The 14,517-nt window shown below is 46.4% G+C and overlaps 1 protein-coding gene across 1 annotated transcript in view; it reads left to right on the top strand.

The window, feature by feature from the left end:
- Nucleotides 1-14,517, top strand: part of LOC123767433 (uncharacterized) — a 388,949-nt gene that overhangs the window by 303,321 nt on the left and 71,111 nt on the right. The gene's annotated exons all lie outside the window — the stretch shown is intronic.

Genomic DNA, 14,517 nt, shown 5'->3' with positions numbered 1-14,517 from the left:
GGATCTAATTAAAAAAAAATATATATTAAAGAAAAATTTACTATGGAAGGATGTAATCAGAGTGTATACAGATGGTGTCCCAGCAATGTTTGTTACTCGATCATGATTCATTGCACTTTTCAAACGTACACGTTCTATAGTGGTGGAGTTACACTGTGTAAATCACAGAGCAGTTCTTGCTGTCATGATGCGACTACACCCCTTAGTGGTCGCTTACACACCATCATCAACACACTGTATGTCATGAAATGGTTATCCCTGAACATGCGCCTTCTCCGTGATCCGTGTGAAGACACAAATGCTTCACATCATCTCTAATATTCCAGGCGCAAGTTAACTGGCTGTCAAGGGGCAATATCCTTACTTTGTTTGATGTTGTTAGTGAAGCGCTGACGACATTTATCTTAATAAAGGCGAACTTCTCACCAAAACGAACATGTCATATTTTCAGGCTTTTTTGGCAGAACTGGCAGACAACCTTGAAGCTTTAAATATCTGTCTGTGGTGCAGTGGTAAGGAACTCATCCGGCGCTTCACGACCACTTTGGCCTCTGCTCGTATCCTGGCCGATTTGGAGGGCCGTATTACGAGGAAATTTGTATTAATGACCTGCCCAAAACGCTATACATGCTAGTAACTTTCCAGGAATGTAAGAACTCGTAATATAAATAAAATATAAAATAAAAAGTGTAACTACAGAGGTGTCAGATATCATTCTTTTTGAGAAAGTCAACTTCAGCTCTTAGGTGACTCGAACCCGTGACCAGCGTGCTGCCAGCCGCAACCTCTACCACTGTAACCGTCTGACCTATACAACCAATAGAGGTCAGGGTGGTACAGTGTTAGAGGTGCAGCTGGCAGTATGCTGGTCGCGGGTTCGAGTCACCTAAGAACTCCAGTTGATTTTCTCATTAATATCATGTTAGTGTGATTTCATGTCATCCTTCATGCTGACAATATGATTACACTCTTAACAAAATGGCAGCTCTGGGGAGACGGATCCAAGAGGTAAATACGACCCAATTTCTCAGACATTCTTAGGTCGCTGCATATGTCCTCAACTATGTGCTCAAGGCAAAGATCGTGAAGCACTTTAACAGTCCCACACTTGAGCTCAATAATATTTTCGACACATAAATCTCCACCAAATTACTATGGCTCTAACAAGAGATTAGGCTCAGGTACAATGTACATAATGTCCCCACACAGCTCCAGGAAGAACGTTTGAACTCAAACACAACACTTCAGCGGTGGGTGAGTTGCAATTCATAAGTTAAAGTTAGTTCTGGATAAAAATGTTATCCATTTATCCGGGATACGGCAAGAACGCTCTCCTTGTGCTCATTCCATTTGCTTCTTCATACCTGTGAGTCAAGCCTCTCTTCCCTTCTGTCAGTAATATCGACGATTAACAACAAATCTGCTGGTTGAGTATGATCTTAGATGCTCTCTGTTAGCGACAGCCCCAGAAACAGTAGAGCTGGTATCAAGGGGAACAAATGCAGGGGTCACACTGAGGCAGAGAGACGGTGGAGAGGCAGAGTTCATGATAGTGATTACAGGTCGGGTACTTGTGTTTTGAAACGGAGCTCTCATAGGCTTTTATTTATCTCTTAATTTTTTTTCGAGTCACATATATCATTCGTACATTTTTCTTTGAGTGTCACTAATCAATAATAAAATAATTATGGAAGAGTATACTTTGTTTACTGTTAACTAATATAATGTAAATATATGAAGACATCGTGGTTAATACTAAAGTTTAAGTGTGGGTAGTTGGTGGGGAAAATAAGAATTGATTTTCTGGCAAAAGGGAGGAATGACCTGGACAAGAAAGAGAACGGCTGATATATAGCAACTGTCGTGTTGGGGTCAGTGAAGGGAAAAGATATTGTCGTCTTTATGGAGGTGAATATTTTGACCACTGGCATGTTGCATGAGCTAAAGGCAATTGATTGGGTTGTTTTGCAGGTATTGTATTCTTAAACTGTTGCCTTTTGTTGCTACTGTAGATCAATACATGACATGGTATTGCTACTGATATGTTGCAGAAGGTAAAGTGTTTGTCCACTATCTTGTTGCATAAAGGTATACTTTTTAAGAAAAATCACCGTCAGGCCAAAATATTTATCCTATTTATATTTAGCCAAAATATTTTGTAGTTTCATTAAGCGTTCCCCACAAGGACCAGTCTGGGTCAGCTTGCCAGACGTTTTAAGCTGACCAGAAAAATTCTTAATATGAAGAGAAAACCTAACTTAAGATGAATATATAGATATATTATTGGAATATAACTCACACATCCTGACAATCAAGAACTAAAGAATTTTAATATCAGTGTGTTTACTCTTAAGACTAAAGCTCTCTTAGCTATAAATAGAACACCGTCATAGATCAAGTTATGATTAACATGCAATGGAAAACTAGAGGACTCTAATGTCTCCAGGAACTTTATATACTGTTCATACATACGACCTAACGCTGAACACGAGTGAATAACAGCATGGACTATTACCACCTAACATCATCATTATATACCCTACCTTACCAGTTATGAAGTACATATAAATATCATTATTATAAGAGTACATGATATCACATAAAAATGTAAATGAAGCAATAAATGAATCTAAATATATAAATGTACAGACAATTTATAGTAAATTTATAAGTAATAACTATAACTATGTTTTGGGAGACGTGTGTGTCTATGAAGGTTACACGATCAGGTATTCCTACGCAAATAAAAATCATGCCATAGTAACTGTTTTGTTGCAGGTGGTGAAGGTTGCTGTAACTGTTGTGTTGCAGGAGATGAAGGGTGCTGTAACTGTTGTGTTGCAGGTGATGAAGGGTGCTGTAACTGTTGTGTTGCAGGAGATGAAGGTTGCTGTAACTGTTGTGTTGCAGGAGATGAAGGTTGCTGTAACTGTTGTGTTGCAGGAGATGAAGGATGCTGTAACTGTTGTGTTGCAGGAGATGAAGGGTGCTGTAACTGTTGTGTTGCAGGTGGTGAAGGTTGCTGTAACTGTTGTGTTGCAGGAGATGAAGGGTGCTGTAACTGTTGTGTTGCAGGAGATGAAGGGAGCTGTAACTATTGTGTTGCAGGAGATGAAGGTTGCTGTAACTGTTGTGTTGCAGGAGATGAAGGTTGCTGTAACTGTTGTGTTGCAGGAGATGAAGGGTGCTGTAACTGTTGTGTTGCAGGAGATGAAGGGAGCTGTAACTATTGTGTTGCAGGAGATGAAGGTTGCTGTAACTGTTGTGTTGCAGGAGATGAAGGTTGCTGTAACTGTTGTGTTGCAGGAGATGAAGGATGCTGTAACTGTTGTGTTGCAGGAGATGAAGGGAGCTGTAACTATTGTGTTGCAGGAGATGAAGGTTGCTGTAACTGTTGTGTTGCAGGAGATGAAGGTTGCTGTAACTGTTGTGTTGCAGGAGATGAAGGGTGCTGTAACTGTTGTGTTGCAGGAGATGAAGGTTGCTGTAACTGTTGTGTTGCAGGAGATGAAGGGTGCTGTAACTGTTGTGTTGCAGGTGGTGAAGGTTGCTGTAACTGTTGTGTTGCAGGAGATGAAGGTTGCTGTAACTGTTGTGTTGCAGGAGATGAAGGGTGCTGTAACTGTTGTGTTGCAGGAGATGAAGGGTGCTGTAACTGTTGTGTTGCTGGTGATGAAGGTTGCTGTAACTGTTGTGTTGCAGGTGGTGAAGGGTGCTGTAACTGTTGTGTTGCAGGAGATGAAGGGTGCTGTAACTGTTGTGTTGCAGGAGATGAAGGGAGCTGTAACTGTTGTGTTGCAGGTGATGAAGGTTGCTGTAACTGTTGTGTTGCAGGAGATGAAGGGTGCTGTAACTATTGTGTTGCAGGAGATGAAGGGTGCTGTAACTGTTGTGTTGCAGGTGGTGAAGGGTGCTGTAACTGTTGTGTTGCAGGAGATGAAGGATGCTGTAACTGTTGTGTTGCAGGAGATGAAGGGTGCTGTAACTGTTGTGTTGCAGGAGATGAAGGGTGCTGTAACTGTTGTGTTGCAGGTGATGAAGGGTGCTGTAACTGTTGTGTTGCAGGAGATGAAGGGAGCTGTAACTGTTGTGTTGCAGGTGATGAAGGGTGCTGTAACTGTTGTGTTGCAGGTGATGAAGGGAGCTGTAACTGTTGTGTTGCAGGTGATGAAGGGAGCTGTAACTGTTGTGTTGCAGGTGATGAAGGGAGCTGTAACTGTTGTGTTGCAGGTGATGAAGGGTGCTGTAACTGTTGTGTTGCAGGTGATGAAGGGAGCTGTAACTGTTGTGTTGCAGGTGATGAAGGGAGCTGTAACTGTTGTGTTGCAGGTGGTGAAGGGTGCTGTAACTGTTGTGTTGCAGGAGATGAAGGATGCTGTAACTGTTGTGTTGCAGGAGATGAAGGGAGCTGTAACTGTTGTGTTGCAGGTGGTGAAGGGTGCTGTAACTGTTGTGTTGCAGGAGATGAAGGATGCTGTAACTATTGTGTTGCAGGTGGTGAAGGTTGCTGTAACTGTTGTGTTGCAGGTGATGAAGGGAGCTGTAACTGTTGTGTTGCAGGAGATGAAGGATGCTGTAACTGTTGTGTTGCAGGAGATGAAGGGAGCTGTAACTGTTGTGTTGCAGGTGGTGAAGGGTGCTGTAACTGTTGTGTTGCAGGAGATGAAGGATGCTGTAACTATTGTGTTGCAGGAGATGAAGGGTGCTGTAACTGTTGTGTTGCAGGAGATGAAGGGAGCTGTAACTGTTGTGTTGCAGGTGATGAAGGGAGCTGTAACTGTTGTGTTGCAGGTGGTGAAGGTTGCTGTAACTGTTGTGTTGCAGGAGATGAAGGGAGCTGTAACTGTTGTGTTGCAGGTGGTGAAGGGTGTTGTAACTGTTGTGTTGCAGGTGGTGAAGGTTGCTGTAACTGTTGTGTTGCAGGAGATGAAGGGAGCTGTAACTGTTGTGTTGCAGGAGATGAAGGGTGCTGTAACTATTGTGTTGCAGGAGATGAAGGGAGCTGTAACTGTTGTGTTGCAGGTGATGAAGGGAGCTGTAACTGTTGTGTTGCAGGTGGTGAAGGTTGCTGTAACTGTTGTGTTGCAGGAGATGAAGGATGCTGTAACTGTTGTGTTGCAGGTGATGAAGGGTGCTGTAACTGTTGTGTTGCAGGAGATGAAGGGAGCTGTAACTGTTGTGTTGCAGGAGATGAAGGGTGTTGTAACTGTTGTGTTGCAGGTGATGAAGGGTGCTGTAACTGTTGTGTTGCAGGAGATGAAGGGAGCTGTAACTGTTGTGTTGCAGGTGATGAAGGGTGCTGTAACTGTTGTGTTGCAGGAGATGAAGGGAGCTGTAACTGTTGTGTTGCAGGAGATGAAGGATGCTGTAACTGTTGTGTTGCAGGAGATGAAGGGAGCTGTAACTGTTGTGTTGCAGGTGATGAAGGGAGCTGTAACTGTTGTGTTGCAGGAGATGAAGGGTGCTGTAACTGTTGTGTTGCAGGTGGTGAATGGTGCTGTAACTGTTGTGTTGCAGGTGGTGAAGGATGCTGTAACTGTTGTGTTGCAGGTGGTGAAGGGTGCTGTAACTGTTGTGTTGCAGGAGTTGAAGGGTGCTGTAACTGTTGTGTTGCAGGAGATGGAGGGTGCTGTAACTGTTGTGTTGCAGGAGATGGAGGGTGCTGTAACTGTTGGGTTCCTGGAGATGACGGGAGCAGTAACTGTTATGTTGCAAGAGGCGACGGTGGCACTGGTGGAAGGTGGAACTGGTGGGAGGATGGCACTGGGATGATGGCACTAGTGGAGGGTGATACTGGTGGGAGGGTGGCACTGGTAAGAGGGTGGCACTGGTGGGAGGGTGGCACTGGTGGGAGGGTGGCACTGGTGGGAGGGTGGCACTAGTGGCACTGGTGGGAGGATGGCACTGGTGGGTGGGTGGCACGTGTGGAGGGTGGCACTGGTGGGAGGGTGGCACTGGTGGGAAGGTGGCACTGGTGGGAAGGTGGCACTGGTGGGAGGATGGCACTGGTGGAAGGGTGGCACTGGTGGGAGGGTGGCACTGGTGGGAGGATGGCACTGGGATGATGGCACTGGTGGGAAGGTGGCACTGGTTGGAGGATGGCACTGGTGGGACGGTGGCACTGGTGGGAGGGAGGCACTGGTGGGAAGGTGGCACTGGTGGGAAGAGGACACTGGTGGGAAGGTGGCACTGGTGGGAGGGTGGCACTGGTGGGAGGGTGGCACTGGTGGGAGGGTGGCACTAGTGGGAAGGTGGCACTGGTGGGAGGGTGGCACTGGTGGGAGGGTGGCACTGGTGGGCGGATGGCACTGGTGACAGGTGGCACTGGTGGGAGGGTGGCACTGGTGGGGATGGTGGCACTGCTGGGACGGCGGCACTGGTGGAACGGTGGCACTAGTGGGACGGTGGCACAAGTGGGATGGTGGCACTGGTGGGACTGTGGCACTAGTGGCACGGTGGCACTGGTGGGAGGGTGGCACTGGTGGGACGGTGACACTAGTGGGAGGGAGGCACTGGTGGGACGGTTGTCGGAAAATCCGACACCATTTAATAATCATACAGATAATAGCTGTATTGTACCAACAAGTTACCCATAGAAAACGTAACTTGTAGTGGAATTACCGTCTATAGAAAACGGGATATCATCACCACATACTATTATAATTCACCAGCTATTCTGCTGGGAATTGTTCTTAAATACATTAGTCTTTGGACTTTACCATCATAAAAACATCTTATATAAATTAACTTAATTATCAATATTAAAGTAGAGTAAATGTGACCCTTCTATCACTTTCTGAAATGTGGACAATGTAAGCCAGGCGTCAGAGTGAGGAGGAGGGCAGCCATTGTTTATTGAGACCAGAGGCTCACACGGGAGCAAATTCGGCTCCTGTTAATTTTACTTGGACGTAGTGTTATGGAAACCAAAGGTGTACCATTTTCAACACGCTGTCTACAAATTCAAGTTAAGTGTCTATCCGAAACCCGTTTATCATTCATTTATGGCCATTAATGTCAGGATATAGGGTGACCCGGTTAGATCACGTGGAAGCCTCAAACTAAAGGTAATTAAGCCAGGTCTTCATGTTCCATGTACAGTTTTCTCTGAAATACTTGTCATATACTAGGTTTCTGGCTTCACAGCTAGCGCCCTTTTGACAGGTCAAGACGAGGATGCAAGATTTTGTGCACCAGTTACTGGGTGATATGGAAGCTACCTCAAAGAGGATAATTTGGTGTCTACACCCTAGTTATACCTGGTGGACTAACCTGCTGTACTATAAGATAAGGAACCTCTTCAATGTATGTAGTTAATTTTGTAGTTTGATTGGCTGCATATATATATAAACTATTAAACCCCCCCTAATGTGTAGAGGATCGATTTGTGAGATTATGAGATTATTGCAGAAATACAGTCCACTTATCATTATACAAATTGCTATCGAAGTATATAAATTAACGTAAATATAAATTCATATAAATTAAATAAATATAAATCTCACAGGTCGGTACCCACATTATTTGGTCATCTTCGAACCGGATGACGGATTATTTGATCCTTTGAACCACATTTGGTCATCTTAGTACCGGATGAACCAGTTAACCAGTGGATTCATTAAATATACTAGTGCAGTGTTATTTAAACAAAGCCAGTCAAGACGGCAGCGTAGCCTCGAGGGAGCTCAGGAGCCTCCCTCAGCCGAGTTCAGCTTCGTCAGCGGTTTCATGCACACCCACAGATATTTGGTGGCGTGTTATTTCGTGAAATGACAGCGCTAATATAGAAGCCAGCCAAATTAGTGACTGTGTCGCGAGATTGTTCACGGATTTCGTGGTGTTACATTTCGCGAGAGATTATCTACGAATTTTGTGGACTTTATTTCGCGAGGTCACTAATAATATTTAATACTTCTAGATAATATTAGAAGTTTCATAGAGGCTAATTAAGAGGCTATTATCAATAATTGTGTATATTATTTCTCCAAAATAGAGAATTATTTAATATAAATTGCACTAGTGATCACAGTATAATATTTACTAATTGCCAACCCACAACAGGGTAGGATATGACTAGTTGAACTATTATTCATTATTACCATAGTCAGTTGTACTATATTCAACAACCTAACACCATTAATGAATGGTGCAGACCCTATTTTGGGTGTAATTTTTATCAACTCGAGTTGAGTTGTATATATAATAATTTACTTATGATCATTACACCTTTGAGTGATTAATTAGTGTCTCTACCATCCTAGGGTGATATAGAAGAGCTAACCTAAAGGTACTTCCAGTGACACTGGTTTATCACTCAAATCATTAGTGTGTATGATTGTATATATATAATGTGTATTAATTTTAAGTGCTAACCTCTAGTAGAGGTAGGATTATTGCCTAGTGAGTGCAGAATTGACCCTAGGCTACCATCAGTGTTTGTTCAGTATTATGAGCAGCCCAAGTACAAGCCCCACAAGGCTTCACCAACTAGCCAGTATGGATAATGCAGGGAGAATGAAAAGAACCCTTGCAGGTCTTAAAGGCCACTTAACAAGACAGATCAAGAAATGTGAAGATTTGTCACAACAATCAACAGTTGATTATGCTGACCTGGAAAGCTATTATCAAGCAGCTGCAGGTAAATTTGAGCAAATCAAATGTCAAATAGCAACATATGTGGCTGAACTTGCCAATACCAATTTATCAGAAACAGAAATAGACGACATTATGGTTGATCTTGCGAATTATGAAGATCAAACTCAGGCCACGTTACAGCCTTATGTCAAATTAATTGCCCAGAACAAGGCAACAGCAACAACAACAACAGTTGCATCTAATACGAGTCAAGCAGAAGCTCGACTCCCTGCAATTAATTTACCCACTTTCTCAGGAAAAGATGAGGAAGATTGGGACGAATTTTGGAACAAATTCGTTGACCTTGTAGACTCAAAACAATCTTTACCAAAGAGTAGTAAATTCTCTTATTTGCAAGGCCAATTATCAGGTGAGGCTAAAACAGTAGTATCCCATCTGAGATTAACTAATGACGGCTATGATCTGGCAGTAAAACTCCTCAAGGATAATTATGCTGATCCAGAAGTAAGAACATCACATTTAGTTCATGAGCTGTTGCATTTACCCCCACCGGAGGCTTCAGCTGATTCACTCCAAGTCTTCAAGCTGGAGGTAGAATCATTGATCAATGCCCTCAGCCTGACAGCAGATACAAACGGGGCTGAGTGGGTCTTGAAAATAATTGTCCAGGAGAAAATACCTAGGGACATATTGAGACAAATAAGTGCTCATTACAATAAAAGCATCTTATCCATGAATGAAATATCTGAAGGTTTAAAGTCAGTAGTTCATCAATTACGAACACATGACAAATTAAAACCACCAAGTAAACCCTCAGAAACCAATAATAGTAAACCACAGAGTACCAAAGGTACTCCAAATCAATCTAGACAACATAATTCAACACCAAAGTGGAACAGTAGCAGTGTGGGCGTATATGCAGTGGGACCCTCCAAGCCTATAGTTACTGTGTCATCCAAGAACGTGACACCAAAGGGTACTGGAAGCTATGGAACATGTTTGTTCTGCAATGAGAAACATTCAATGTACCACTGCCCTAATTTTCCTGATAGTGACGCCCGTGTTGAGCGACTCAAAGATTTGCAACATTGCACGAGGTGCCTCAGGAAACATAACATCAAAGACTGTGATACCCAATTACACACCTGTAATAGGTGTAACAAAGGTCAGCACCATGCAGCATTGTGCAGAGACACCAAAACAACGTCTCCAAACCCCAAGGTGGAAGATAGCATTCCCACCTCAGTACAGTACTGCAAGGTGCAACAAACAAAGAGTGTCCAATCGGCAAAGTCTAAAGGTAATACGACTTTGCCTACTGCCCAAATTACCATCCTGAATAAGAGGGCCAAGGTCCATACCCGTGGGTTGTTTGACCAAGGATCCCAGAGAACATATATTACTAAAAAGCTGGCAGATGAATTACAATTAAGGCCTGTAGCCCAGACGTCATTCAACATCTCAGGGTTTGTAACAGATGCAGGACCTCAAGTCTACCAGGTGGTACAACCATCAGTACGTTTAGGCAGGTACATCTGTCGAGTACAAGCCATTGTGGTGGACAAAATACCAGTAGACCTACAAGTTCAAGGTCTGAGAGCAACAGCCAAATTCCGGAGAAATAGAGGAATAAAATTGGCAGATAATATTAAGTCTGATCACCTCACTGACTTCGGTCTCCTTGTAGGGACAGACTATTGTCATCGATTCATCGGTAGCCCTACTAAATATCAGGGCATAACCATGTTAAACTCTGCAGGAGGTAAATTACTCTCAGGCCCAGTATCAAGCCTGAGGAGACCTATGCCTGCAGATAAACAATACCAATAGAAATCTAAATTTGTCAGCTGATTATATTTCTCCAGTAGCATTATACTAAGGAGATTACAGCTGACTATACCAACAGAGGTTGATGTTAGTATCATCATTTAAAGCTGAAGTTGAGTTCATGAGGCCTCAGTGGCAAATCAGTGAACAGTAGCCTAAAACAGCTACAAGTCACTGCGACCAATGCCACTGAACCCACTGCAGTCTCAGAACCATACTTTACTTTAATGATGAGCTATTCAATCTTCTGAATCAATTAACTAAATTAAACCCCAATAAATCTGATGACTGATTTGATACATTTATTATTTAATCAAGATGTATTCCATGGGCCTCAGTGTTTATATATCAGTGACCAGTTACCTGAAGAAACTTCAAGTTATATCTAATGTCACTGATCTCACTGCAGTCCCTGAATCATACTTGACTGTAGTACTTGATCACATCCAGTCTTCTGGGTTAAATAATATGTAATTAGGCTTGAATATTAGCCTTTCAAGAGTTGACAGGGAAATGAAATCGCATTAGACTTCTAACCCCTACAACTCTAGTACGGGACATCCGTCCTGTACGAACAGACACACAAATGTGTGATTACTAACTACTAACATCAAATTAATCTAATAATTCGAAGGAGGAGTATCGGTGTTCGTCTGTTCTAAATAGGACTTCGACCCGTGAGCAGCCCCCTGGGGAATTATGTCGGAAAATCCGACACCATTTAATAATCATACAGATAATAGCTGTATTGTACCAACAAGTTACCCATAGAAAACGTAACTTGTAGTGGAATTACCGTCTATAGAAAACGGGATATCATCACCACATAGTATTATAATTCACCAGCTATTCTGCTGGGAATTGTTCTTAAATACATTAGTCTTTGGACTTTACCATCATAAAAACATCTTATATAAATTAACTTAATTATCAATATTAAAGTAGAGTAAATGTGACCCTTCTATCACTTTCTGAAATGTGGACAATGTAAGCCAGGCGTCAGAGTGAGGAGGAGGGCAGCCATTGTTTATTGAGACCAGAGGCTCACACGGGAGCAAATTCGGCTCCTGTTAATTTTACTTGGACGTAGTGTTATGGAAACCAAAGGTGTACCATTTTCAACACGCTGTCTACAAATTCAAGTTAAGTGTCTATCCGAAACCCATTTATCATTCATTTATGGCCATTAATGTCAGGATATAGGGTGATCCAGTTAGATCACGTGGAAGCCTCAAACTAAAGGTAATTAAGCCAGGTCTTCATATTCCATGTACAGTTTTCTCTGAAATACTTGTCATATACTAGGTTTCTGGCTTCACAGCTAGCGCCCTTTTGACAGGTCAAGACGAGGATGCAAGATTTTGTGCACCAGTTACTGGGTGACATGGAAGCTACCTCAAAGAGGATAATTTGGTGTCTACACCCTAGTTATACCTGGTGGACTAACCTGCTGTACTATAAGATAAGGAACCTCTTCAATGTATGTAGTTAAATTTGTAGTTTGATTGGCTGCATATATATATAAACTATTAAACCCCCCCTAATGTGTAGAGGATCGATTTGTGAGATTATGAGAATATTGCAGAAATACAGTCCACTTATCATTATACAAATTGCTATCGAAGTATATAAATTAACGTAAATATAAATTCATATAAATTAAATAAATATAAATCTCACAGGTCGGTTCCCACAACGGTGGCACTGGTGGGACTGTGGCACTTGTGGGACGGTGGCACTGGTGGGCGGGTGGCACTGTTGGAGGGTGGCACTGGTGGGAGGGTGGCACTGGTGGGAGGGTGGCACTGGTGGAAGGGTGGCACTGGTGGAGGGTGGCACTAGTGTAGGGTGGCACTGGTGGGTGGCACTGGTAGAGGGTGGCACTGGTTGGAGGGTGGCTCTGATGGGAGGGTGGTACTGTTGGAGGGTAGCACTAATAGGAGGGTGGCACTGGTGGGAGGATGGCACTGGTGGGAAGGTGGCATTGGTGGGAGGGTGGCACTGGTTTAGGGTTACACTGGTGGGAGGGTGGCACTGGTGGGAGGGTGGCACTATTGGGAGGGTGGCACTGGTGGGCGGATGGCACTGGTGAGAGGGTGGCACTGGTGGGAAGGTGGCACTGGTGGAAGGGTGGCACTGGTGGGAGGGTACGTGGCACTGGTGGGAAGGTGGCACTGGTGACAGGTGGCACTGGTGGGAGGGTGGCACTGGTGGGACGGTGGCACTAGTGGGACGGTGGCACTGGTGGGAGGGTGGCACTGGTGGGAGGATGGCACTGGTGGGACGGTGGCACTAGTGGGAGGGTGGCACTGGTGAGACGGTGACACTAGTGGGACGGTGGCACTGGTGGGAGGGTGGCACTGGTGGGAGGGTGGCACTGGTGGGAGGGTGGCACTAGTGGGAGGGTGGCACTGGTGGGACGGTGGCTCTGGTGGGACGGTGGCACTGGTGGGTCGGTGGCACTGGTGCGACGGTGGCACTAGTGGGACGGTGGCACTGGTAGGAGGGTGGCACTGGTGGGACGGTGACACCGGTGGGGCGGTGACACTAGTGGGACGGTGGCACTGGTGGGACGGTGGCACTGGTGGGAGGGTGGCACTGGTGGGAGGGTGGCACTAGTGGGACGGTGGCACTGGTGGGACGGTGGCACTGGTGGGAGGGTGGCACTGGTGGGAGGGTGGCACTGTTGGAGGGTGGCACTGGTGGGAGGGTGGCACTGGTGGGAGGGTGGCACTGGTGGGACCGTGGCACTGGTGGGAGGGTGGCACTGGTGGGACCGTGGCACTGGTGGGAGGGTGGCACTGGTGGGAGGGTGGCACTGGTAAGAGGATGGCACTGGTGGAGGGTACCATTGGTGGGAGGGTGGCACTGTAGGAGGGTGGCAGTGGTGGGAGGGTGGCACTGGTGGGAGGGTGGCACTGGTGAAGGGTGGCACTAGTGTAGGGTAGCACTGGTGGGTGGCACTGGTAGAGGGTGGCTCTGATGGGAGGGTGGCACTGTTGGAGGGTAGCACTGGTGGGAGGGTGGCACTGGTGGGAGGATGGCACTGGTGGGAAGGTGGCACTGGTGGGAGGGTGGCACTGGTGGAGGGTTACACTGGTGGGAGGGTGGCACTAGTGGGAGGGTGGCACTAGTGGGAGGGTGGCACTGGTGGGCGGATGGCACTGGTGGAAGGGTGGCACTGGTGGGAAGGTGGCACTGGTGGAAGGGTGGCACTGGTGGAGGGTGGCACTGGTAGGAGGGTGGCATTGTTAGGAGGGTGGCACTGGTGGAGGTTGGCACTGGTGGGAAGGTGGCACTGGTGGAAGGGTGGCACTGGTGGGAAGGTGGCACTGGTGGAAGGGTGGCACTGGTGGAGGGTGGTACTGGTGGGAGGGTGGCACTGGTGGGAAGGTGGCACTGGTGGAAGGGTGGCACTGGTGGAGGGTGGCACTGGTAGGAGGGTGGCATTGGTAGGAGGGTGGCACTGGTGGAGGTTTGCATTGGTAGGAGGGTGGCACTGGTGGAGGGTGGCACTGGTGGAGGGTGGCACTGGTGGAGGTTGGCACTGGTGGAGGGTGGCAACGGTGGAGGTTGGCACTGGTGGAGGGTGGCACTGGGGAAGGGTGGCACTGGTGGGAGGGTGGCGCTGGTGGAAGAGTGGCACTGTTCAGGGTGACACTGGTGCAGGGTGGCATAGGTGGGAGGGTGGCACTAGTGGAGGGTGGCACTGGTGGAGGGTGGCACTGGTGGAGGGTGGCACTGGTGGGAGGGCGGCACTGGTGGGAGGGTGGCACTAGTGGGAGAATGGCACTGGTGGGAGGGTGGCACTGTTGGGATGGTGGCACTGGTGGGATGGTGGCACTGGTGGGAGGGCGGCACTGGTGGGAGGATGGCACTGGTGGGAGTGTGGCACTAGTGGCAGGGTGGCACTGGTGGAGGGTGGCACTGGTGCAGGGTGGCACTGGTGGAGGGTGACACTAGTGGAGGGTGGCACTGGTGGGAGGATGGCACTAGTGGAGGGTGGCACTGGTAGAGGGTGGCACTGGTGGGAGGATGGCACTGGTGGGAGGGTGACACAGGTGGAGGTTGGCACTGGTGGGAGGTTGGCACTGG

The sequence above is a fragment of the Procambarus clarkii genome, chromosome 6, assembly GCF_040958095.1.
Source record: "Procambarus clarkii isolate CNS0578487 chromosome 6, FALCON_Pclarkii_2.0, whole genome shotgun sequence".
Lineage (NCBI taxonomy): Eukaryota > Metazoa > Arthropoda > Malacostraca > Decapoda > Cambaridae > Procambarus > Procambarus clarkii.
Note: the sequence above shows the minus strand (reverse complement) of the source record. Positions and strands in the feature narration are given on the sequence as shown.